Source organism: Cervus elaphus, chromosome 2, assembly GCF_910594005.1.
Source record: "Cervus elaphus chromosome 2, mCerEla1.1, whole genome shotgun sequence".
NCBI classification, from domain to species: Eukaryota; Metazoa; Chordata; class Mammalia; order Artiodactyla; family Cervidae; genus Cervus; species Cervus elaphus.
Window position 1 is genome coordinate 20,015,456 of NC_057816.1, and position 27,882 is coordinate 20,043,337.

At 42.1% G+C, this 27,882-nt stretch overlaps 1 long non-coding RNA gene across 1 annotated transcript; it reads right to left on the reverse strand.

The window, feature by feature from the left end:
• Positions 1 to 1,067: 1,067 nt before the first annotated feature.
• On the reverse strand, positions 1,068 to 27,866 carry LOC122675022. The gene is made up of 4 exons (XR_006335182.1): positions 27,738 to 27,866; positions 27,235 to 27,355; positions 8,905 to 9,050; positions 1,068 to 1,980 (listed from the first exon to the last, which is right to left on the reverse strand). It is a non-coding gene; the product is annotated as an uncharacterized LOC122675022 (long non-coding RNA).
• Positions 27,867 to 27,882: the final 16 nt, after the last annotated feature.

Consider the following 27,882-nt stretch of genomic DNA (forward strand, 5'->3'; position numbering starts at 1 on the left):
GCTGGTAATGGCTGTCCGCCGGGAGTTGGGGGGGATGTTCTGCCAGCTCTGCCTGGCTCTGTTCAGGTCCTTTTTGAAGGCCTGGCGTGGGCCCTGTCACTCACCAGGAGACACCTCAGGGGACTTTGTCAGAGGTGCTGGAGGAGAGTGGCCAGGGTGCCCTGTCCCTCAGGTTTGATGCAGCATAATTGTTTTGACATATGATGGAATTTGTCCTCACACGGGTCAGAAAAAAAGCCCAATACCGATGCTTTTCATCTAATTTCAATTACAGTCATTAAAACCCTTACTCCTGAGTCAAGCCTTTCCAAAAAGCCATCAATGACAGCCCATTACAGAAGAGTTATTTATAGTGGCGCATGTTAATTTTACAGTACCACAGACCAATGATTCATGGCTTGGCATTAGTGAGAGACATCATTCACAGGGCTGAGTGATCCCTGACATAACAAGTGCTGCTCTGAGTCTCTGCAGGGACGATTCAAGGCCTCAGACTTGGAGACCAGGCCCTGTGCTGAGCAGAACATGCAGAGTCTCTTGGCTTGGCCCATTCCACCCAAGGACACCTTCTATCCTAAATGGAGGAGAACAGGACAATCAGCTTTGGGATTGGAGTGTGACATCTATAGGATTTCTAACTGAGATGCTATCTAACCTGGGCCAGAATTGCAGCTTTTCCTTCTCCTACTGACAGCTATTGGGATGAGCATTTAGTAGATTTCATACTATTTGCTGCTACGTGATAACTCTAAGGGGACATCTGATACTCACCTGAACTGGATGGAAGAAGATGGCTCTAGGGCTATCGAAAGCCCAGCTTCCTTTTATCCAAACTACTTCACCTCAGGTTCGTAAGTGCCACTTTGCCCGATCAATATCGGGCCTCTTGAATCTTGGTCTATTTGTGGCTGAAATTCTCCCCCTTGATTAAAAATTCACCAGGAGGCAGCCTGATGTGACATTTACGAGTTCCTGGAAGTCCATAAATGTTGAATGTTAGAAATTAGCGCAAGTTGTTTAGATGATAAAAAGCAATAAGCAACCAGGAGGACTAATATTCAGCACTCTTATATTTTTATTGTCTATCCATGGAGCCTCACAGCAAACTGGAATGAAAACTTCATACAAAGCCCTTCCATGTTTGATGTAACCTTCCTACCAGTCCCGCCTCTAAATAGTACTCTCTTCCAGATGAAGGTGAGTGGGGTTCAGTGCAACTGACTGCCCTCTTTCCTTTCAGCTTGGGACCACTTTGACCACGAGTAACTGGCCCAAGCTCCCTGCTCTATTTCAACACAGACCATGATAATAAGTAATGAAACTGACTATGTTGGCTCAATCCTCATATAATGGTAGCTCTGCAATCATTGGGAGGAAAGACGGGCAAAAATAAATGTGTGACTTCATCATTTTGGAGTTTTCAGCCACAGGGTTTTTACACTCCACCCATGATTATTTCTTTCACATTATTTCCTGCCCACATCCCAGCACTTTTCTGAGCCTCCGTTCCCCTCAGACATTTCTATAATGTTCCCTCTGTACACCCTTCCGGGCCATCGATCACAGTTCTGGGAGCTTTAGCATGCTTCCTGGGAGCCTTGTCTAGTCTAGGCTGAAGTCAATGAAAAAACAGAGAAGGTTCAATGACTGAGGCTCTAATGAACCAGCTGAGCACTGGTCTACTTCTTTTACTGCACGGCCGTCCGGAGAGCAGTTTGTATGTAGAATTCCAATTCTGTCCGGTGACTGGAACATTTCAGAAAGTACTGTGAGGCACTCTTCTCGACTCTAGAATGGAGAAACCTAGCAATGTGCTATATTATGGGTGGATGAAAGAGAGAATGGTGCAAAGAGGACAGGGTCTAGAGCCATGTGGTTTGGTTGATTCCAAGCTCCACCGTTTATCAGGTTTGTGACTTTGTTCTTTAACCTCCCTATGCATCTGTGTTGTCTTCTGTAGAGCAGAAGTGATGACGGCTCCTGTTGTTACAAGAGAGCAAATGAGTTTACATTTAGGGCATTACCTATTAATAGCACATTGTCTATGCGGTACACATGTTAGCTAAATGAGAGACATTTTTATTTGGAGTATTACTGCTTTACAATGTTGCATTAGTTTCTGTTGTACAACTAATTGAATCAGCTATGTGTACACATAGACCCAAGAGAAAGAGACAATTTTTTAACTGGAGTTATCAATTCAGTTCAGTTCAGTTCAGTCGCTCCGTCGTGTCCGACTCTTTGCGACCTCTTGAACCACAGCACGCCAGGCCTCCCTGTCCGTCACCAACTCCCGGAGTTTACTCAAACTCATGTCCATTGAGTCGGTGATGCCATCCAGCCATCTCATCCTCTGTTGTCCACTTCTCCTTCTGCCCCCAATCCCTCCCAACATCAGGGTCTTTTCCAATGAGTCAACTCTTCACATCAGGTGGCCAAAGTATTGGAGTTTCAGCTTCAACATCAGTCCTTCCGATGAACACCCAGGACTTATCTCCTTTAGGATGGACTGGTTGGATCTCCTTGCAGTCCAAGCATGTATAGTTGATATATAATGTTATATTAGTTTGGGGTGTACAGCAAAGTGATTCATTCTTTTTTAGATTCTTTTCTCATATAGGTTATTACAGAATACAGATTAGAGTTCCCTGTGCTATACAGTAGGTCCTCATTGGGTATCTCTCTTATATATAGTAGAGTGTGAATATTCATCCCAAGCTCCTGATTTATCCCTCCCGCCACAAGCATGTTTTCCCTTTGATAACTAGAAGTTTGTTTTCAATATTCATAAGTCTGTTTCTGTTTTGTGAATAAGTTCATTCATATCATATTTAAAATTAGATTCCATATACGAGTCATATCATATGGTGTTTGTCTTTGAGTTACTTCACTTAGTATGATAATTTCTAGGTCCATTCATGTTGCTGCAAATGGCATTATTTCCTTCTTTTATGCTTACTAATATTCCATTGTATGTGTGTACAACATCTTTATCCTGTCCTCTGTCGATGGACATTTAGGTGGCTTCCATTTCTTGGTAATTGTAAACAGTGCTGCAATGAACATTGGGGTGCATGTATATTTTGGGATTATTGTTTTCTCTGGATATATGCCCATGAGTGGGATTGCTGGACCATATGGTAGTCCTATTTTTAGTTTTTTAAGGAACTTCCATACTGTTCTCCATAGTGATTGTACCAATTTAGATTGAGAGACATTTGTAATTTAAGAAATATTTATGGACTATCCACTGTCCAAAGACACAATGTTAAACAACATGGAGATGGAGAAAATGAACAAAGTGTGCCTGCTTTTAAGGACAGTGTTTGGAGAAGCATAGACATAGCCTCAAAAAACCAAGAGAGGAGGGCTGGTACATGATCTATGCAGGGGGATTTGCACAGATGATGGACAGATCACTTCACACCAATGATGGAAGGCCAGTCTAGCTGGGAGGGGTCTAAGAAGGTTACCCAAGAAATTATATTTGAATTGCTCCTTAAAGGATGAGCAGTATTTCCAAGGGCCGATAATGTGGGACAGGTGGCAGAAGGCTGCCCCATGGGTGCCTAGCACAAACACAAAGTCAAATTGCTACCCTGTATGTCCACCAATCCCACATCTGTCTTCTCCCCAGGGCCCCTTTCCCAGGCTTGCCTGCCTTTCTTTCTCTTTTTCCATCCCTCCCTTCACTTGAAAATTTCTACCACAGGCCTCCCTTATTTTCTAATTACTTTCTTCTTATTTTATCTTTCTTTTAATCTCAAAAATTAATGTAAGCAATTTAAATCAAATAATATAGAAAGGTACAAAATGAAAATCAATCTTTCTTTTTCCACCCTCTGCTACTTAGAGGTAATAACAATGTGGTCATTTTGAAACATGACCACAAATTCTTAGTGCTTCTCCCTCTGATGGGAGCGTTATGTCTGTCCCCTTGAAAATGAGCAGGTTTATAGCTACTTCCACCCATGGAGGAGGACAGAGAGGGCAGTGCCTGCCTTCCAAGGCTGAGACATCAAAAGACCATGCAACGTCATCGTGTTCACCCAGCACCCTCTCTAGGAATCCTGAGCTTCCATATAAGAAACTCAGCCTTCTGACATCCTGGATAGCGAGGCTAGGTGCCCACATTCTGGGCAGTAGTCCCAGTTGGGTCCAGCCTTCCAGCCTTCTCCAGCACTTACAGAGTTAACAGACACCACTGCATAACTGATTTAACCAACTTTTACTGATAACTCCTGTAGTAGCCTCCAGGTTTTTGGAATTACAAAAATCCAGCCGTGAACACTCTTATCTATACGTTTTTGCTCAATGTATGGCTGCATCTGTAAGACAGATCTCAGAAATAATCCTGCTGAACCCAAGAGTACATAGGGATTTCCCAGGCAAGAATACTGGAGCAGTTAGCCATTTCCTGCTCCAGGGGTTTACCCTACCCAGGGATGGAACCCACATCTCCTGCACTTGCAGGGGAATTCTTTATCACTGCTCTACCTGGGAAGTCCTTTAAACAGGTTATGTCAATTTAGATTTTTCCTGATCATGCATGAGAGTGCCTATTTCCCCACAATCTCACCAACACTGAGTATTATTGCTTTTTCATCTTTACCATTCTGACATCATCTCTGCCTCCTTTATGATGTGCCCCAGCTGTATGCAGTGTGAGCAAGCCATCCAAGCGTGACCTGTCTCCACATGCAAACCCAGGGGAGGGGGGTCTGTAGAAGTGGGGAGGAGGGGTGTATAGAACGTTCAATATTAATGAGAACTAAGTTAACACAAAGATGAGACATAGAACATAGCAGCCTTGCAGAGTAGATGTGTCAGAATATAATGGAACTCAGCTCAGTGACATCCTGCTAATGGCAGGTATTATCTGAAGTCCAGAAAGACCCTGTTGGAAGAAGAGAGTTTGGGGCTCAGGGAATGAGGAGGGAGGTTTGAGAAATGAAAGGGAGTTCTTTCAGTTAATCAAAGTGCTCACTGAACAGCTGGCTAAAAATAGAATATTTTATAATGATTGATTACAACCTGGATGATTCCAGGATACAGTCAAGAATCGTGGGCTCCAAACGTCACTGCCTAGCAATATTACCTAGAGTGTTTTTTAGGAAAATATAGATATTTCATCTTCCTAATCACTGCTTTTAAACACATATATTGTTATCGTGATTCTGATTGTTGATCCAAGCTTCTAACAACCCATCAGGAAATTCTGAGGCAGAATAAGGTTAAGGAGCAGAGTTTCTCAAACATGCATGGGCATCAGAAACACCCGGGATCTATTAAAACACAGATTGCTGGGCTCTACCGTAATAACTTACAATTTGGTAAACCTGGGGTGGGCCTGGGAATTTGCATTTCTAGCAGGCTCCCAGGAGATGCTGGTCCAGGGTCAGAGCTTGGGGACCAATGCTACAGTAGGAGTAACACTGAGAGCTTGCTGGCTGGAAATGCAGAAATCTAAGCCCCACCTCAGACCTGAGGAATCAGAATCTGCATTTACTAAGAGACCCAGCCACCTGTGTGTTTATTAAGCGCCTCACTACAGGTCTTACCTTTGTTGTCTGGGAAAAGATTCAAAGGGAAGAGGCCTGAGGGAGTGGAAACCAGCCAGGAAGACCTGCATTCTGGTCGCAGTACTAATGACATTCATGATAAAATAAATTGCTTCATCTCCAGTGGCTTCTGGTTCCTTATAAATAAAAGGGCGATACTGAGGTAAGTAATCCTATAGATTTCCTTCCTTGTTACCTGTGCTTTAGATTTGGTAACTGAAACGCTGCATGGGCTGAATTGTATTCACTCCAAATTATAAATGTTGATGTCCTAACCCCCCAGTACCTCAGAATGTGACGGTATTGAGAGAGCGTGTCTTTAAAGAGGTTGCTTGTGGTTCAGCTGCTCAGTCAAGTCTGACTCTTTGTGATCTCATAGACTGTTGTCTGCCAGGTTCCTCTGTCCATGGGGTTTCCCAGGCAAGAATGCTGGAGTAGATTGCCATTTCCTTCACCAGGGAATCTTCCCAAGTCAGGGATCGAACCCGTGTCTCTTGCATGGGCAGGCATATTTCTCTTTTAAACATTTTTTTATTTTAAATATTTTAAATTTTTAAATATTTTAAATATTTATTTATTATTTTTGACTGTTCTGGATCTTCACTGGTGCTTGGGTTTTTCTCCAGTTGCAGCAAGTGGGGGCTACTCTCTATTTGCCATGCGTGGGGCTTCTCATTGCAATGGCTTCTCTTGTTGGGGAGCACCAGCTCTAGGGCACACAGGCTTCAGCAGGTGAGGCAGGCAGGCTCAGTAGCTGCAGCTCCTGGGCTCTAGACAGGCTCAGAAGTTGTGGCCCACGGGCTTAAGCTGCTCCGAGGCATGTGGGATCTTCCCGGACCAGGGATAGAGCCTGTTACTCTTGCACTGGCAGGCAGATTCTTTACCCATTGACCCACCAGGGAAGCTGGCAGGCCGATTCTTTATGGATAAGCCACCTGGGGAGCCCCTTTAAAGAGGAAATTGAAGTTAAATTGGGTCTGCAGGGTGGGCATGCTCAAATTCAATGGACATGAACTTGGATAAGCTCTGGGTGATGGTGAAGGACAGGGAGGCCTGGCGTGCGGCAGTCCATGGGGTCTCTAGGGTGGATCTACTCTGACTTGTGTCCTTACAAGAAGAGAACAGGACACAGACAAGCACAGAGAAACAGTGAGAAGGCAGAGTGCGAACGTGGTCGCGTACAAGCCAAGGAGAGGCCTCAGAAGAAACCAGCTCTACTGACACCTTAATCTTGGGCTCAGAGCCTCCAGAACTGTGAGGACACCCGGTCTGTGCCTCTATGTTATGGCAGCCCTAATAGACGAATACACGTGTGTATTTTAGAACTTTGCAACTAAATCTAGATTAGAGTCTAAATGCAGGAATCGGATTTCTTATTACCACTCATTTCACATCAGACCCATTAGCTGCTGCAGGAAGAATGCCAGGGATTTCCACTGGGGCCTCAGGTTTTCTAGGTAATTCCAACATGGGTGCAAATTCATTTCCCTGGATTCCATACCAAAACTATGGAACCCTCATTTACCATCAAACATCCCATTTCCCCCAACCTGATTGCCACATGTACCCCCACTTCTACCAGCCCTACTCATTCTGCCTAGATTTAGCTTTAAATTTTGATCCCTTGTAGTTCAGTGGCTAAGACTCCAGGCTTCCAGTGCAGGGGGTCCAGGTTTCATCCCTGGCCAGGGAACTAAATCCCATATGCTGCAACTAAGAAAGACCCTGCTTGTTACAACCAAAGATCCCAAAACTTAGAACTGGTTTAGCCAAATAAATAAATATTTAAAAAAAAAATTTTGATCTCTGACCTTTGATCTCAGTAAACCCCTTTTTTCAAAAGTCAAGTAAATCACATTTCTGCAGTGTTTCCTTGTTGTTTCATAATTCCTTTGCTCAAGCACAGGTTTACATTGATTGAATTTTCATTCAGATTGTTTTATCTCAGCTAAACCAAGATACTCACAAACATAAAGGATAAAGATGATGAGGATAGGAACAGTCCAGTCCAGTGTAGGTACATTCAGACCATCTCCTTGCTTCACTGTAGTTGCTAGACTAATACAGCTTAGAAGTAAGAAGTCTAGAATTTCTCTAGTTAAATGCAAAGACTCAGGCCTCCAAATGCTAATATAAGAAGCTCCAAACACTGTTTTGAGAACCCAAAAGGTAAGCCTATTTTTCACAAGTAAAAGATGTAGGCATCTTGGGCATTTTTCAGTAACGATACAAGTAGTCAAAATCCTACAAAAGAAAAAAAATTTAAGACATTTCTGAGCAACAGAAGGAATGTCAAAACTTATTTTTTTCTTTTTTCCCATCAAGGTAGTATAAAAGTGTGTTTCTTAGCTATAAATGTGCATGCACGTCACCTGGGGTCTTGTTAAAGTGTTCATTCTGATTCAGAAGGTCTGGAGTCTGAGAGTCTACATTTTTAAAAAGCTCCTAGTGGGGTACTTCCCTGGTGGTCCAGTGGTTAAGACTCTGCATTGTCACTGCAGGGGGTGTGAGTTCAATCCCTGGTCAGAGAACTAAGTTCCCACATGCCTCACAGAGTGGCCAAAAAAAAAAAAAGTCCTAGTGGAAGCCCACTCTGCTGGTCCATTGACGACATGCTGAATAGCAAGGATCTAGTGGAAACAGTGTCAGACTTTATTTTTTTGGGCTCCAAAATCACTGCAGATGGTGACTACAGCCATGAAATTAAAAGACACTTACTCCTTGGAAGGAAAGTTATGACCAATCTAGATAGCATATTAAAAAGCAGAGACATTACATTGCCAACAAAGGTCCGTCTGGTCAAGGCTATGGTTTTTCCAGTGGTCATGTATGGATGTGAGAGTTGGACTGTGAAGAAAGCTGAGCGCCGAAAAATTGATGCTTTTGAATTGTGGTGTTGGAGAAGACTCTTGAGAGTCCCTTGGACTGCAAGGAGATCCAACCAGTCCATCCTAAAGGAGATAAGTCCTGGGTGTTCATTGGAAGGACTGATGCTAAAGCTGAAACTCTAATACTTTGGCCACCTCATGCGAAGAGTTGACTCATTGGAAAAGACCCTGATGCTGCAAGGGATTGGGGGCAGGAGGAGAAAGGGATGACAGAGGATGAGATGGCTGGATGGCATCACTGACTCGATGGGCATGAGTTTGAGTAAACTCCGAGAGTTGGTGATGGACAGGGAGGCCTGGCGTGCTGCGATTCATGGGGTCGCAAAAAGTCGGGCACGACTGAGTGACTGAACTGAACTGAACTGAATGGAAAGAGAGGTCAATGGTTTCTGCAGTTTCAATGATACTAAAGTTTAAATTCTAAGATTTGCTTTGGATGGGTTAGACCCCTTTACCTTGTCGAAGGTGGGTGTTTGAGAGACACAAAACCTGGACATCATTCCTGTGGGCGCTTAACATCTTTTGAAGAGGCCAGCAAGACCAGGAGAAGATATCCAATTTGTTGGCTATTGTTACAAGTGGTGTGTTCCAGCTCACTCTTCTGCACTGACACAAAGAAAGGAAAGTATTAATAAATGATTGACACAAAGTGAGTTTAAATTGTAGAGTCTGATAAACATCCCTTCTCTATCTTTCCAGGTCCCTGGAGACATTCCCTAGGCCTGGTTATACAAGCTCAGCAGTTTTCTCACCTCCTAGTCCCAGAGGGTGCAGTATCATTAACCGAGGTACCCACCAGAAAAGGCAACTGCAGGTGTCCCCTACAGTTCACCAAGTTTCTGAATAAAACTTGTCTCTACACTGGGGTCACCTGAGTAGCTTCAGATATTGCTGATGGCCTGGTGTAATCCTCAAATACTGAGACTTAATTGATCTGGAGATCGTCCTGCACTTTAGAATATTTTGAAGACCTCGCCCCTACCCCAAGATAGTTCAAATGTGCAAACAAGTATGGAAATCACTGCTAAACAGTAATTTTCTGAAGGACTTAAAAGAGCTGCCTCTCAATTGATTGTTCATTCATTCATGCATGCATGCACAGTTGTTGTTCAGTCGCTAAATCATGTCTGACTCTTTGCAGCTCCATGGTCTGCAGCATGCTAGACTTCCCTGTCCTTCACTATCTCCCAGAGTTTGCTCAAACTCATGTCCATTGAGTCAGTGATGCCATCCAACCATCTCATCCTCTGCTACCCCCTTCTCCTCCTGCCCTCAATCCTTCCCAGCAACAAGGTCTTTTCCAGTGAGTCAGCTCTTCGCATCAGGTGGCCAAACTCTTGGAGCTTCAGCTTCAGCACCAGTCCTTCCAATGAATATTCAAGGTTGATTTCCTGTAGGATTTAATGGATTGATCTCCTTGCAGTCCTTGCAGGGACTCTCAAGAGTCTGCATGCATATATACAGCAAATAATTACTGAGGACAGACATTGTGCCAATGTTATGCCAGGTCCTTTATGCCAAAGAGGAAGGACATAGCCCCTGCCCTCAGGGGTTTGCAGTCCAGGGGAAGAGATGTAGATGAGTGAACAGACAACTCAAGTATAGGATGATGGTTTCAGGGTGGTGGGACGATGGCATGAGGGATGACAGTAATGACAGAACCACATGTCTCCTGTGCAATTTCCTCTCTCAGAATCAAGACACCAGACAGCAGTTCTGACAGGAAGAGCACACAGTATTCACTCATTCAACAAATATTTAGTGAGCACTGATCACGTACCTATCATTGGGTGAGTTGCCGAGTAGATGGCAAATGAAGCAGTTGACTCCATAAACACAAAGTCTCATTCTCCTCTCTGAATTTTTGAATTTTCTAGTAGAGTAGATATTTGATGTCTTTGCGCTGCGCTGTAATAAGTCACTTCAGTCATGTGCGACTCCATGGACTGTAGCCCTCCAGGCTCCTCTGTCCATGGGATTCTCCAGGCAAGAATACTGGAGTAGGTTGTCATGCCCTCCTCCAGGGGATCTTCCCAACCCAGGGATCAAACCCACATCTCTTATGTCTCCTGCATGAGCTGGCGAGTTCTTTGCCATTATCACCAACTGGGAAGCCCTTCCTTGTCTTTAGTTGCTTGTCATTCAGTCTCTCTTCTGGTTCCAGGACTCAGAACTTTCTCTGAGAAACAGCCACATTTCTGGGGCTTTTTCTGGGGAATCTCCTCTAAGTAGAGCATCAAGTTTTCCTGGCTTTGATTTTTACCCTTGGACTTAAACTTGGTGTGTACATGGACATGGAGCTGTTGGCTTCCATCTTGCAACCCATGGATAGATGTAAAGGATGCAGCCAACCTGAAGAAGCAAGCCAGGAAGTAGAGGCTGCTGTCTGGATGGCCCTGGATGAGGTCATGTCTGTATCCCCTGCCATAGGGCCTCCCCTGGTGGCTCAGAAGGTAAAGAGTCCACCCGCAATGCAGGAGGCTCAGGTTTGATCCCCGGGTCTAGAAGATCCCCTGAAGAAGAGAATAGAATGGCTATCCCCTGCTGTGTATGCTCATAATTTTCCTTTGGAGCCTAATCCAACTTGACTTAGCTTTCCTGGTATTTGCAACCCAGAGTGTCTGAACTGATGAACCTAAAATGGATTTTTTTCAGGACTATTTTTGTGTGATTGAAAACAAGAATAGACCCATTAATATCTGTTCATGAATTGCTCAGTTTCCTGTTTTGTAAAAATGTGTTTTTTAGATATTCTATTCTAATACATATTTAGGTGTATAAATAGAATTCTCTAAAGTAAGTCAGATCATGAGCTTAAGATGTTCTTTAGAAAAGTACTTAAATAATGCTACACCTAGTGAGCAGCTGCCAACTAAAGCTCAAAGAGCAGATGGAGGGAAGTATTCCAGGTTGTTCTCTTTGCCTTCTAACACATACCTGAGAGAACCTTCTAGGTTTGAGAAACCTAGGTTGGGGCTTTGCTTTCTCTGGACAGTATTGCTGTGTGATTAGGAATTATGGTGAGGAGGAGCTGGTGAGGTTTGGAAGGTCTTGAACCTCAGAACCAATCAGCTTGGAGTCCTAGCAGAGAGGTGTGCTCAGCTCCTGAAGGGTCAAGATATCCATGGTCCCAAGATACTGGGATAGAGATGACCATGAAGGTAGCAAAAGTTATCAGGTGAGATGGAGGAGAGTTTGTTAAACTAAGCATATCTCTTCACCTAGTACTGTTTGTTCTTCTAAATATATCTCAAATTGTCTTCTTGATTCCAACTGTCTTGACATTTTTGTCCTAATTCTCATCATCACTAACCTAAACTAATGCAGCAATCTCTTAATTGTTCTTCCCACTTTTGTTTAATTGGAGGATAATTGCTTTACAATGTTGTGTTACTTTCTGCTGTACACCAATGTGAAGAAGCCATAAGTATACATACATTCCCTCCCTCTAGAGCATCCCTCCCTACTCCCCCAGCCCTCCTACTTGTCCTGTCCCTCCAGGTTATCACAGAGCACAGAGCTGAGCTCCCTATATTATACAGCAACTTCCCGCTAGCTATCTATTTTACCTATGGTAATATATATGTTTCAATGCTACTCTTCTTCCCCTACTATGTCCACAAGCCTGTTTTCTGTGTCTGTATCTCTATTCTTGTCCTGCAAATAGGATCATCAGTCCTCCTACTTTTAATAGCATTTCCACCTCCAGGCACCGAGTTAGTCCATCCTCCAAGCTGCACCTAAGTGGGCCAATCATGCTACCTATTTAGAATCCTTCTCACTTGTCCCATCACTTACAGAAGGTCCAAGATTAATGTCAAGGTACCATTTGCCTCTATCTACCTATAAAACCTTTACCTCTAATTTTCAGCACAGGCTAGGTTGCTTCAAGTATTTATGCCTGTGCTCACTGAGTTCTTTCAAAGTCTTTTGGGAAAAACCCTCTTCATCCTTCAAAACTAAGTCCAGATATTCCCTTCTTCAGGAGGCCTTTCCAAGAATCCCCTAATCTTCAAAGCCAATTCGTTCCTTCTCTGTTCTTTATTTATAATTTCTATTTACCTTTATCCTCTAATATCCTGCCATTATATGTTTGCCCTTCTATCTAAGTTTGAGTCCCTTTAAGACAGGAACAGTTTTGGGGCTTCCCTGGTAACCCAGTGGTTAAGACTTACCTTCCAACGCAGGGGGCATGGGTTCAATCTTTGGACAGAGAGTTAAGATCCCACATGCCTTGCAGCCAAAAAACCAAAGCATAAAAAAAGCAGTGTTGTTGCAAATTTGATAGAGATTTTTAAAAATGGTTCATATCCAAAAATCTTTAAAAAAAAAAAAAAAAGATAGGACTAGTTTCTTATTCATTTTCTGTCTCTAATATCAAGAGACCCTTGGACTGCAAGGAGATCCAACCAGTCCATCCTAAAGGAGATCAGTCCTGGGTGTTCATTGGAAGGACTGATGCTGAAGCTGAAACTCCAGTACTTTGGCCACCTCATGCGAAGAGTTGACTCATTGGGAAAGACCCTGATGCTGGGAGGGATTGGGGGCAGGAGGAGAAGGGGACGACAGAGGATGAGATGGCTGGATGGCATCACCGACTCGATGGGCATGAGTTTGAGTAAACTCCGGGAGCTGGTGATAAACAGGGAGGCCTGGCATGCTGCGATTCATGGGGTCACAAAGAGTCGGACACGACTGAGTGACTGAACTGAACTGAAACGAAATGAATATCAAGTACAGTGCCTGACACATCATAAATGTTGAAAGTTAGTCGCTCAGTTTTGTCTGACTCTTTGTGACCCCATGGACTGTAGCCCCCAGGTTCCTCTGTCCATGGACTTGAACCCAGGTCTCCTACATTACAGGTGGATTCGTTACCATCTGAGCCACCAGGGAAGCCCTCAGTGAATTTTCAGTGAATTGAACTGATTGCATATGTCTCCAAGTCAGTGCTGAGGGTGATTTGGAAACAGTCATCCTGATGATCAGAAAGTGAAAGTCCCATCCAATTCTTTGTGGCCCCGTGGACTATACAGTCCATGGAATTGTCCAGGCCAGAATACTGGAGTGGGTAGCCTTTCCCTTCTCCAGGGGATCTTCCCAACCCAGGGATCGAACCCAGGTCTCCCTCATTGCAGGTGGATTCTTAACCAGCTGAGCCACAAGGGAAGCCCAAGAATACTGGAGTGGGTAGGCTATCCCTTCTCCAGTAGATCTTCCCCACACAGGAATTGAACCGGGGTCTCCTGCATTGCAGGCGGATTCTTTACCAACTGAGCTATTAGGAAAGCCCCCTGATGATCAGGGGTGAGATCAAAATTAGATTAAGATGAGACAGGAAATGGGCTTCCCCGTGGCTCAGTGGTAAAGAATCTGCCTGCAATGCAAGAGACAATGGAGATATAGGTTCAATCCCTGAGTCAGGAAGATCCCCTGGAGGAGGAAATGGCAACCCACTCCAGTATTTTTACCTGGAAAATTCCATGGACAGAGGAGCCTGGTGGGCTACAGCCCATGGGGATGCAAAGAGTCTGACACAACTGAAGCAACATAACACGCACGCATGAGATGGGAAACAGCTAAAAAATAGTGATAAAACTTTACCTATATGCTGATATCTCCTCTTAAAGGTCATCTAATTTAATATGTTAAGGCTTACCATGTTTAGCTTTTGCATTAGAAGTGACTAATTGTGACTAATTCTGAAAAAAAAAATATTTATAAAGTGTGTAGATTTGAGTTGAAATCTCCATAGAAATCTCACACACTAATTCTGACTTATACCCAAACACCTTCTATCCAGTTTACTCTGGGAGAAAACAGGATTCCAATTACCTACCCTAAATTAAGTAAAAATGTCTGCGAGGAAAAGAAATTCTTAAAGAAAACAATTTTTTAAAGACATTCTTTAATCCTAATTATGCAAAACTAAAATTAGTGGAGACAATCTAGGCTGAATCCCAAAGGGTCAGAGTACAAGAAGGTAGAGAGCAAAGCTCCATTACCAGCCTGCCTTACCGATTCAGATGACTGGGTCCCTAGCAATGATTTCCAGACAGTCTATAGCCCAGAGCCAGGGGCGTGAAGCAGAGGGCCCCTCAATTTTTTTCTGAGTCTACAGTCACCCTTTTTGGATAAGCCCTGCTGGAGCTGGGTTGTGTTTATTCCTAGTAACCATTAAAGTTACAGCATCACTTTAAACTAGCTGCAGTAAAAGAAGAAAAAAAAACCCAGTGAGAGGGAGCCTGAGATTGCCTTGTAAAATTGGCAAGGACTTTTCACTTGCTTTTTGCTGCTGCTCTTAAATTCAAGGCTGGTTGCCACGTTCCAGAAGCCCTGTTTTGTGACTGAGGACGCTGGGGAGCAATGGGGCAATTTTCCCGTTTTGCCCCTTCATTTAGCAATTTCATTGTTAATATAATAAGATTAACCTTTCTGCTGTAGTGAGTGTGGCTTCTTCATGCCAAGGACACCATCCTGTTCATAAGGATAATAAATCCTCTAAAAAATAAAAAATCCAACAATCAAGAGACAAATGTAACAACCTGGAATTTCTGGATCCTCCACCAATTTAATTAGAATGGCAATGAAAGAACATGTGCCTAATTAAACTGTCAATCAAACCAAAATGACATGCATCCTATTTATACAAATGTTTACTCCTGTTTCTGTGGTTTGAATCAGCCCTTCTAGCCCAGGAGGCAGCAAGTGGTGATTAAAAAACAAGTGAGATGAGAAATCTCCACAGACTAAGTAATTTAGCTTTACCTGGCTGCTACAATGCTTTTGATTATTTTATTTTTCATTAATACATTTTTATCTTTTTAATGTTGTGTTCATGAGTGTGTTTAGTCACTCAGTCGTGTCTGACTCTCTGTGGCCCCACGGGCTGTAGCCCGCCAGGCTCCTCTGTCTGGGGAATTTTCCAGGCAAGAACACTGAAGTTGGTTACCATTTGCTACTCCAGAGGATCTTCCAGACCCAGGGATCAAACCCATGTCCCTTATGTCTCCCGCATTGGCAGGCAGGTTCTTTACCACTCGTGCCACCTGGAAAGCTTCATTTCTAATGAAAATGCACGTATTATACATGCATGACTTGATCAGTTTCCCCAGACTGACTACATCCACTTACTAAGACCAATCACAGAGCATGGTCAGCAACCCTGAATTCCACGACTCATGCCTTCCAGTAATTTTTCCTTTCCTCCTAAGGGTAGCCACTGTCCTAACTTCTCTCCATAGAGCTTAGTCTTTGTGTATTACATAAACAGAATCATTGGGGATGTGCTCTTCAAATGTCTGTCTTCCTTATGGGATGTTATGAGATTCACCCACAGTGCTTTCTTACTGCTGGGCCATGCGACTGTGTGGCTACACCACACTCCAGACTCCTATGATCCATTCTGCTGCTGGATCACACTGTTTGAGCTGTTTCCTGTTTGGGATATTATGGGGCTTCCCTGGTGGCTCAGCTGGTAAAGAATTCGCCTGCAGTGTGGGAGACCTGCATTTGATCCCTGGGTCGGAAAAATCCCCTGGAGAAGGGAATGGCAACCCACTCCAGTATTCTTGGACTGGAGGATTCCATGGACAGAGGAGCCTGGTGGGCTGCAATCCAAGGGGGTCACAAAGAGTTAGACATGGCTGAGCGACTAACACTTTCACTTTCACTTCACTGGGGTATTACGAGAAGTATGGCCATTAACATTCTAGTACATGCCTCTTGGTGATATATGTTCATGGGCTTATTGGGTTGTAATTTGCCGTAAAAAAAAAAAAGAATGAAATAATGTCATTTGCATCAACATGGATGGACTTAGCTATTATAATGCTAAGTGAAGTAAGTCAGTGAAAGACAAATGCTTATATGCAGGATCTAAAAACAAATGAACTTATTTACACAACAGAAATAAACTCACAGAAACTGAAACAACTTATGGTTACCAAAGCAGGCGTGAGAAAGTGAAGTGAAAGTGTTAGTCTCTCAGTCATGTCTGACTCTTCGTGACCCCATGGACTGTAGCCCACCAGGCTCCTCAGTCCATGGGATCTTCCAGGCAAGAATACTGGAATACGTAGCCTTTTCCTTCTCCAGGGGATCTTCCCAACCCAGGGATCAAACCTGGGTCTCCCATATTGCAGGCAGATTCTTTACCATCTGAAGCGGGGGCGAGGGTAGGGATAAATTAGGAGTTTAGGACGAACAGATACCCACTACTCTGCAGATGATAGATAACGACAAGGCAATATTATATAGCCCAGGGAATTATATTCAGTATTTTGTAATAACCTATAATGGAAAAGAATCTAAAAGAGAATATAAATACATATATATGTATAAGTGAATCACTTTGCTGTATAACTGAAACTCTACAAACCAAATATATGTCATTTAAAACATAAAAATTAAAATACATATACATGTATATACCCAGAATCTGACCTTCCCTAGGTTATTCTAATTCTAGATACCATGGCTCTTTCAAAAGTTTATTCTTCTATATTTTAGCATTTTTACTACCCTTTCTTTGAAATTTTCTCATAATACCCTTCCCTCTCACCATGCTGCCCCTCAACCTATTTGCCATGACATTATAGGTACTTGTTTTTTTTTCCTGTACTGATATCTTTCTTTGTAATTCCCTGGCCATTTTCTCTCCCTCACTTTAGCTTCCTGATCTTCTTGCTATTCTACTTCCAGGACAAGAATCAATGTTTTTTTATGATTTTTCATTTTTATCCATGTTCCACAAATGTGTATATAACAATGATGATACTGGGGATGATTTTAGGAAGAATATGGATGAATATTTCTTTTGTAATAGTTATTTTATTTTACTGTATATTAGACAAAATATAACTAGCACATAAAGCCTGAGATTTCACAGACATTATTGCTTAGATGAAGTGAAAAAAATAAGTTTAAGTCAAATTACAGTAAAATATTAAATAAACACTACTATAAGAGTATGAAATAGTGGGGGGAAATGTAAGTAGTACAAAATTGAAGCTAAGGAAATGTATGTGGGTCTTCAAATAAAAAATGTTCAAAGTTCTCTTTGAACACTTGTGATGGCCACCTGGCGAGGTCCATTTGGATTGTGGTCCGTCATAATTTTAACATTAATAAGTAAATCTCAAAAGGATTCCCCCCCAAACAAGTTCCTCTATTGATTCAATGATTCCACTATTCTAGGAGGCCGAGTCCAACAATGGGACATCATCTTTTATTCATCTCTCTCTTTTGTCCCTTTTATTCACTAAATTTTTAAATCCTGAAATCACTGTCACATTTACCCTTTCCCTTTTATTCTCATTAACATCATCCCAAGCCATGACCCAATTACCTCATGCCCAGATCACTGTAATGACCTCCAAACTATCCTCCTGTCTCTATCTAAATTCAATAGCTCTCTGCCAATGCCCTGAAATCATTCCCATGCTAAAAATCTCTAGTAACTTCCCCTGAAAACAATGTCTAAGATCCCTAACCCCATGCTAATAATAACTAACATGGATTGAGTTTTCTGTGCTGAAAACCTTACAGGAATTTTCTCATTTAATCCTCATGACAACCCTATAAGGTAGATACCACAGATGAGGAAACTAAAATTTAGAAGTTAAATGGCTTACAAGAGCTAGTAAGCGGCAAAGCCAGAATTCCACCTCAGATGTCGTTGTTCAGTCGCTCAATCGTGTCCGACTCTATGACCCCATGGATTGCAGCTTGCCAGGCTTCCCTGTCCTTCACTATCTCCGGGAGTTTGCTCAAACTCAGGTCCATTGAGTCAGGGATGCTATCTAACCATGTCATCCTCTGCCATCCCTTTCTCCATTTGCCTTCAATATTTCCCAGCACCAGGGTCTTTTCCAATGAACTGGCTCTTTGCATCAGGTGGCCAAAGGATTGGAGCTTCAGCATCAGTCCTTCCAATGATTCCCCTAAGGATTGACCGGTTTGATCTCCCTGATGTCCAAGGGACTCTCAAAAGCCTTATCCAGAACCACAACTTGAAAGCATCAATTCTTCAGCACTCAGCCTTCTTTTTGGTCCAACTCTCACATCCATACATGACTACTGGAAAAACCATAGTTTTGACTATAGGGACCTTTGTGGGCAAAGTGATGTCTCTGCTTTTTAATAGGCTGTCTAGATTTCTCATAGCTTTCCTTCAAAGGTGCAAGCTTCTTTTAATTTCATGGCTGCAGTCACCAGTTGCAGTGATTTTGGAGTCCAAGAAAATAAAATCTGTCACTGCTTCCGTTTTTTCCCCTTCTATTTGCCGTGAAGTGATGGAACTGGATGCCATGATCTTAGTTTTTTGAAAGTTGAGCTAAACTAGTTTTTTCACTCTCCTCTTTCACCCTCTTCAAGAGGCTCTTTAGCACCTCTTCAACAGCCTAATGCTATCTTTCATCTAAACTGCCTATTGACAAATCCAACATTCTTTCTAGTTATGTGTCATCTTTGGGTCCTCTACTCCATTTGCTTTTCTCCCCTAATTTAGGTGAGTCTCATTCTTTAAATATTGGGCCTCTATCAAGCTCCGCCTAGGTTCTGATACTCTATACTCCCCTGCCACATACACACATTGCAGAACCACCTTCTACTATAATAATACCCAAATGGTACCTCTCCTTGAGGACCTGACTCAAGTGTAGACCCTTATTTTGACGCTAACGCCAGAATTACAAAATTACCCCTGGAAGAAATAGAGAGCTGTACTTCCAGATTGAAAACTTACACGCTTGGGCCCTAAACTCTTCAGCTTCAGTCCTGATGTGAGCCTGGCTCTATGGACAAGTTACTAGAAGGGAAGAAGGCAACACCCCCACCCCATCCTATGAACAGAATGTCCTTTCATCTCTGAATTAAGCACATTTCAAAGAAAGGCAAGTGGACTCAGTTTGAGGCATTTCTTCTCAACTTTTTATGTGCACAGGGCGTTTTCAGCTCATTCTTTGTGTTCCATAGACATTCTATAATCATAATAACAGTGTGTGTGTGTGTGTTAGTCACTTAGTCGTGTCTGACTCTTTGTGACCCCATTGACTGTAGCCTGCCAGGCTCCTCTGTCCATGAGAGTCTCCAGGCAAGAATACTGGAGTAGGTAGCCTTTTCCTTCTCCAGGGGATCTTTCCGACCCAGGAATCAAGCCCGGATCTCCCACATTGCAGGCAGATTCTTTACCATCTGAGCTACCAGGGAAGCCCCAAACACAGGCTGGGTTCCAAATGGGCCAGTGTTTCAGAGACAGAGAGACAAGCATGAGTTCTGCCCACAGAAATCATGGCCTCAGTAAGCAGTTGGTTCACCAGGATTTGTTGTGCTTACTGATCTTCTTTCAATTGGTCAATTCATTCCTTGAGTTGTTGTCCACAGACAAGCTAGAAGAGAAATAGAGCTGGCAAAAATGAGCTGTTTCTTCTGTTCCTTTTGTGTAATAAAAGGCCACCAAAAAAAAAAAAAAAAACACACCAAAAACCAAAAATAAAAACCCTTAGAATTAGATGGAAAGTTAGACATAATCTATTCCCACCCCTTCATTTCAGAGATGACAAAACTAAGGCTCTAATAGATACAAAGTCACATACCCAATTGTGTCTGACTCTTTGGGACCTCGTGGGCTATAGCACTCCAGGGTCCTCTGTCAATGGGATTTTCCAGGCAAGAATACTGGAGCAGGTTGCCATTTCCTTCTCCTCTTGGGAATCTTCCGGACTTGGCAACTGAACCCAAGACTCCGGCATTTCCTGCACAGCAGGCGGATTCTTTACTACTGAGCCACCAGGAAAAAGTAACGTAATAGTAATAATTAATGGCATACCTAGGATTGGAACCCAGGACTTTGAGCCACAGTGCAGTTCTTAAAACCATAAAGCTTTTAAATCCTAGCTCTCTTAATAGGGTTATAATTTTGCAAACATGGACACACTCTTCCTCTTTCTGGGATTTAGTTCTTAATTCTGTAATGAGGCTAACGTTGATGATTACACTAATTTTGAAGGATTATTATAAGAATCAAATAAAGTCAAGTGAAAAAGGTAATCTTGCACATAAGAGTTGCTCAAGAGACGTTCTTTTGTTCACCCAAATAGTTGTCGGTAGACATCAGGAAGAATCTGGCTAAGACATATCTTCAGAAGGTGACTGAAACATTGAAGACCTAATCTCATTAAGTTTCTGAAAACCCGAGAGGGCCTTGAAATCAGGGTGGGGAGAAGGGAGACAGATATGAGAGGGATGATGTTTAGTGGCAAATGTGTCCCCCTTGTTTGTTTTTTAAAGGAAAAGGTGTGACTGGGTGACTCATGAAACACTAATTATTTTTTTTTTATTCTTTTCATCCCTGTAACACAAACAAACTACTTTCAGCAATGCCGAGCTTTCTGGAGACCCAGGAAAATAATTGCCTGAGTGCAACATTAATTGCTTTAAAAATTAATTTTATGTTTTAGATTTGTTTTTAAGATGTTAAAAGTGAGTGTAGAGCTAAGTATTAAGTTAGGTGACCCCTAACCCAGCAGAAAGAGGCAGAGCTGAGGGGAGTTTCTTGCCAACCATTCTCACTGCATTCAGACCTTGGCCTCATTCTGGGTCTCTGCTTACAGTGATGGAGGTACCTGACCCCGGGCAATGACGTCATGTCCCATCTCTCTCCACAACCTGCTGGTGGTCCTTGGAAGAGAGTTTCTCCGAGTGCTGCTTCCTGTCCTTGTCTGCTTGCTCTGAAGCCTGCTAAGCCTATAACGCTTAGATGGGGTCTGTGAGTGCTGATATCAAATGATCAGGAAAATTCTGATCTTGCAGCATGGTTTGAGTTTTCAAATTATGAAAAATGTATATGCATAAAAGTACAGAGAATCATTTTACAATTACCCATGGACCATCCAGATTTGCTGTATGTTAACTTTTTCCCTTTATGCTCTAGAAAAAATTTTAAAGCAAATATTTACAAATATAACTGAACACTCCCAAAGGTGGCTCAGACAGTGAAAACTCTGCCTGCAATGCAGGAGACCCGGGTTCTCTCTCAGTTGGAAAGATTCCCTGGAGAAGAGAATAGCAACCCATTCCAGTATTCTTGCCTGGAGAATCCCATGGACAGAGGAGCCTGGTGGGTTACAGTCCATGGGGTTGCAAAGAGTCAGACATGACTGAGTGACCAACACTTTTACTTTTCACTTTTTGAAATTTTTCTCTTGCCTCAAAGATAATCACTATCTTGAGAGTGAGTTTTATCTTTATATCTGTACTGTTCATAGTTTTACTATGTATGTATTCAAAAATAATATATAATATTAATTTGTTCTTGAATATTTTATATATATCATATCATCTGCACATGTATCTTTGTAACTTGCTATTTTTCACTCAGCATATTTTTGAGTTGTATATATGTTGCTACATTTAAATCTAGTTTGTTTTATTTTAATAAGCAATACTTCATTATATGAATGGACTACACTTTATCTGTTACATTATTGATAGACATTTAGCTTGTTTGCAGTTTTTTGAGATTACTTGAGTGCCGAAAAATTGATGCTTTTGAACTGTGGTGTTGGAGAAGACTCTTGAGAGTCCCTTGGACTGCAAGGAGATCCAACCAGTCCATCCCAAAGGAGATCAGTCCTGGGTGTTCATTGGAAGGACTGATGCTGAAGCTGAAACTCCAATACTTTGGCCACCTCATGTGAAGAGTTGACTCATTGGAAAAGACCCTAATTCTGGGAGGGATTGGGGGCAGGAGGAGAAGGGGATGACAGAGGATGAGATAGTTGGATGGCATCACCGACTCGATGGGCATGAGTTTGAGTAAACTCCAGGAGTTTGTGATGGACAGGGAGGCCTGGCGTGCTGCGATTCATGGGGTCGCAGAGTCGGACACGACTGAGCAACTGAACTGAACTGAAGGGTGCAGTGAATATCCTTGATCGTATCTGCTTGTAAACATGTGTGAAATTTTCTCTTGGATATACATATAGGAGTCAGCTCCTGGATCATAAGGCTTATATATCTCCAGCTTTCTTAGATTTGGACCAATTCCTCTCCAAAGAGGCTGCACTAATTTACACTCCAATCTCCAGTTTATGACAATTCTTGTCTCCTCTTCAGTGCTTGATGTCATGAGACTTACAAAAATTTTCCTAATCGGATGGGTATTAAAATGACCTTTCCAAAAAAAAATGACCTTTCTTTTAGAAGTTAGTCCTAGTTTGACACCTAGTTTGATCACTAGTTTGACACCATCTGTATTTTGGATGACCTGGTTTACTAGCCAGCCTGTTACCCTCCATGACCAACTGTGTTAGCAAGTGATTATAAAGGAATAAATTAATTAGTTAATGTATTTTCCTTCCTACTAACAAGGTTGCACATTTTAAAATGTTTTTTAGCAATTGGGGCTTCCCTGGGGGCTCAGATGGTAAAGAATCTGCCTGCAGTGTGGGAGACCTGGGTTCGATCCCTGGATTGGGATGATACCCTGGAGGAGGGTATGGCAACCCATACCAGTATTCTTGCTTGGAGAATCCCCATAGACAGAGGAGCCTGGTGGGTTACAGTCCATGGGGTCGCGAAGAGTCAGACACTATTGAGCAACTAAGCATAGCACAGCATTGGCTTTTTGAATTTTCTTTTCTGTGGATTTCTTCTGTAATATTAGTTATCATTTTACTATTTTATACAATTTTAAAGGTTATTTTCCATTCACAGTTATTATAAAATATTAGCTATATTCCCTGTGATGTACAACATATCCTTGAGCCTAACTTACATCCAGTAGCTTGTATCTCCCTCTTCCCCATCCCTATATTGCCCCTAACACACACTGGTAATCACTAGCTTGTTCTCTGTATCTGTGAGTCTGCTTATTTTTTGTTATATTCACTAGTCAAGGCTATGGTTTTTCCAGTGGTCATATATGGATGTGAGAGTTGGACTGTGAAGAAAGCTGAGCACCGAAGAATTGATACTTTTGAACTGTGGTGTTGGAGAAGACTCTTGAGAGTCCCTTGGACTGCAAGGAGATCCAACCAGTACATCCTGAAGGAAGTCAGTCCTGAATATTCATTGGAAGGACTGATGCTGAAGCTGAAACTCCAATACTTTGGCCACCTGATGCGAAGAACTGACTCCTTGGAAAAGACTCTGATGCTGGAAAAGATTGAAGGCAGGAGGAGAAGGGGATGACAGAGGATGAGATGGCTGGATGGCATCACCAACTCAATGGACATAAGTTTGAGTAAACTCCAGGAGGGAGATGATGATGGACAGGGAGGCCTGGCGTGCTGCAGTTCATGGGGTCGCAAAACGTCGGACACAACTGAGCAACTGAACTGAACTGACTGATTGACTAGTTTGTTGTTTTTTGGTTCCACATATAATTATTTGCCTATAGAACAATAAATAAGTATATATCTTTCTCTGTCTGACTTATTTCACTAAGTATAATGCCCTTGAAGTTCATCCATGTTGGGGCAAATGGCAAATTCCATTATTTTTTATGGGTGGGTAACATTCATACACAACACACACACACACACAGAGCACATCTTTATCCACTTATCTGTTGATGGACACTTAGGGTGTTTCCATATCTTGGCAATTTTAAAAAATGATGCAGTGAACATTGGGCTGAATGTATCTTTTCAAATTATTATTATTATTATTTTGTATTTTTCACATATATATCCAGGAGTGGAATTGCTGGGTCATACCGTAGTTTTATTTTTAGATTTTTGAGAAATCTCCATACTGTTTTCCACAGTGGCCACACCACTTTACATTCCCACTAACAGTGTGCCAGTGTACAAGGGTCTCCTTTTCCCTTCATCCTCACCAGCATTTATTTGTACTGTTTTTGATGGTGGCCATTCTGACAGCTGTGATGTGGTATCTCACTGTGGTTTGCCTTGCATTAGTGATATTGACCATCTTTCACATGCCTGTTGGCCATCTGCATTTCCTCCTGGAAAAGTGTCTACTCAGTTCTTCTGCCCATTTTTAAATTGGGGCTGTTTGTTTTTTTGATGTTGAGTTGCAGGAACCATTTATATATGTTGGATATTAATCCCATATCAGTCATATCATTTGCAAGTATTTTTCTCCTGCTCAGTAGATTGTCTTTTTATCTTGTCAATGGTTTCCTTTGCTGTGCAAATGCTTTTAAGTTTAATTAGGTCCCATTTGTTGATGTTTGCTTTACTTTAGAAGATGAATCCAAAAAAAAAAAAATCTTGCAGCAATTTGTGTCAAGGAGTGTTCTGCCTATATTTTCCTCTAGGAGTTTGATAGTATCTGGTCTTATATTTAGATCTTTAATCCATTTTGAGTTTATTTTTGTATATGGTGTGAGACAGTAAGTGGTGCTGGGAAAACCGACAACTCTATGTAAAAGAATGAAATTAGAACGTTTTCTGACACCATATACAAAGCTAAACTTCTGTATTTTTTTGTTCATGTCCTTTGTCAATTCATCTCTTGCTTTTTTTTTTAACATGTTTGTAGAAAAATATTTTTAATATTCTGGAAATGAATCCCTTGTTGACTATGCAATATTGATTTCCTCATTCCTGAACTCTTCATTATTTTTATGGGGCAGACTTGAATGTGCAAGCAGCCTTGGAGAAGCACTGTAGTTCAGAGTTTCCCAGGCAGAGACTGTGTTGGGCCATCACATTGGATCTGTAAAGCAATATGGTGGAGTGGCTGGGATTTAGCAACCCTGGTTTCTAGCTTCACCTTGACCCTTGATTAATCCAAGAATTCTCAGGGCTCTTTTGCTTCATCTGTGAAATCATAATATGAATGCCAACCTCTATGAAAAGCAAATAAGATACATAAAATCACCTTTGAAAATACTGTGCAAATGCTAGCCATTATTACTAGCAGCAACTCAAACATGAGATTATCATATTAGTCTGCTTGAGGTGCCATAACAGAATATGATAGACTGGGTGGCTTAAACAATAGAAATGTATATTTCCCCACAGTTCTGGAGGCTAGAAGTTCAAGGTCAGGTGCTGGAGTGGTTGGTTTCTGATGAGTAGTTTCTTCCTGGATGCCACCTTCTTGATGTGTCTTTCCATGGTGGAAAGTAAGCTCTGGGTCTCACCCTCTTCTCAAGAAGGGACCAGCCCTATCAGATTAGGGCACTACCCTTGACTCCTCTTAGTCTTTATCACCTCCTCAAATCTCCAGACATGATCACATCTGAGGTTAAGTCTTCAATGTAAGGATTTGGGGGAGATACAATTCAGTCTATAGTAGTCATGGTACATTGATGTCGACTCATTTATTTCCAAAAGGATCTAAGTTTCTTAATCTTTCTACAGGGCTTGAAGACCTAGAGAGGAACATCACTAATTCTGTCGTTATCTCTGACTTGCTCTATTCAAAAGTATTATTGTTATTAAGCCAAAGGTTGATCATTTCTGAGACTCTCGTTCAGAAGGAACAATCTCTGATGGTTGGTATTTTTCCCATAAGGTAAACTTAAAACTGATAAGGTGAAGAGACTAGAGCACTACCATGTACTAGAGCTTTCTATGATATTAGAAATGGTCTATAAAATCTACACTAATATAGTAGCCACTAGACCCATAAATGATGGAAGAAGTGGTGTTTTTTTGTAATTTTTATTGGAGTTTGGTTGATTTACAAAGTTGTGATAGTTTCAGGTACAGCAAAGTGAGTCAGTTATACATACACATCTATCTACTCTTTTTAAGACTTTTTTCCCATATAGGCCATTACAGAGTACTGAGGAGAGTTCCCTGTGTATACAGAAGGACCTTATTAGTTGTCTGTTTTGTATACAGTAGTGTGTGTATGTCAATGCCAGTCTTCCAATTTATCCCTTCCCCTCATCCCCCCTGGTAACCATACGTTTGCTTTCTATATCAGTGCCTCTATTTCCATTTTGTAGATAAGCCATTTGCAGCAAATGGGGGGAACTAGAGATTGTCATACCGAGTGAAGTAAGAGAAAGTAAAAACCAGAGCTTTGACTAGATGGACTTTTGTTGGAAAAATAATGTCTCTGCTTTTTAATATGCTTTTTAATATGTTGGTCCTTCTATGACCAACCTAGACAGCATATTAAAAAGCAGAGACATTATTTTGCCAACAAAGGTCCATCTAGTCAAAGCTCTGGTTTTTCCAGTAGTCATGTATGGATGTGAGAGTTGGACTATAAAGCAAGCTGAGTGCTGAAGAATTGATGCTTTTGAACTGTGGTGTTGGAGAAGACTCTTGAGAGTCCCTTGGACTGCAAGGAGATCCAACCAGTACATCCTAAAGGAAATCAATCCTGATATTCATTGGAAGAGCTGGTGCTGTAACTCCAATATTTTGGCCACCTGATGCGAAGAACTGACTCATTGGAAAAGACCCTGATGCTGGGAAAGATCGAGGGCAGGAGGAGAAGAGGCCAACAGAGGATGAGATGGTTGGATGGCATCACTGACTTGATGGACAAGAGTTTGAGCAAGCTCCAGGAGTTGGTAATGGACAGGGAAGCCTGGTGTGCTGCGGTCCATGGGGTCGTAACGAGTCAGACACGACTGAGCGACTGAACTGAACTGAAAAAGACAAGAGAAGCTTGAAGCTCACATGAAAATTCCAAACTGGGGGATGCATGTAAGTGTCAGAGAATGGCATAAATCAAGAGGGATGGGAAGTAAGGAAGGAAAAAAATTCTGAGGGGAACAGGCCCATACAAAGTACAGCACCAGCACATGCTTCAAAGGTCAAGCAGTTTGGAAAAGATCAAGTTTTTACCTTTCCCATTTTTTCTTTTACTTTCAGGAAATCCAAGAAATAATCCTTAACGATAGAGGGTTTCCAGATTTATGATGGAGAGGCCCCCTTGGCAACCAGGCTGAACTAAAATTCAGCACGCCTGAAATGAGAAGAGAAAAAAGCATCTACTTGTTCCTTCAAAAGGTTTCAGCTTATAAAATGATTTTCCCAGGGTCCCAAATAGAAGTAGTTCACAGAGGGAGATTGGGGAGCACAGACAATTCAATTACCAGCCAGGCTGTGAGATCTGCCATGTTAGGCCCATCTCTTATTAGGGAACATCAACAAATTCAAGATCCCAGAGCATCTGAAACTAAGAGCAATCGTCAAATAAGGAAGGTCCCATAGGCTGGTCAATAAGCAAGAGAACCAGTAACACAGATTTATGAAGGCCATGATTCTGAATTATTTATCAAAACAGAAGATTAGACAGCTCCAAATCTGATCTGGAAACACAGATTTGAAAATTCCAGCTTACTCACACAGTTTAGAATCTCAAACACCGGGACTTTTCTGGTGACTCAGGGGTTAAGAGTCCAACCTTCCAGTGCGCAGGAGATGGTTTCCCTGGTCGAGAAAGTAAGATCCCACACGCCACGGGTAACTAAGCACCCTAGCTACTGAGCC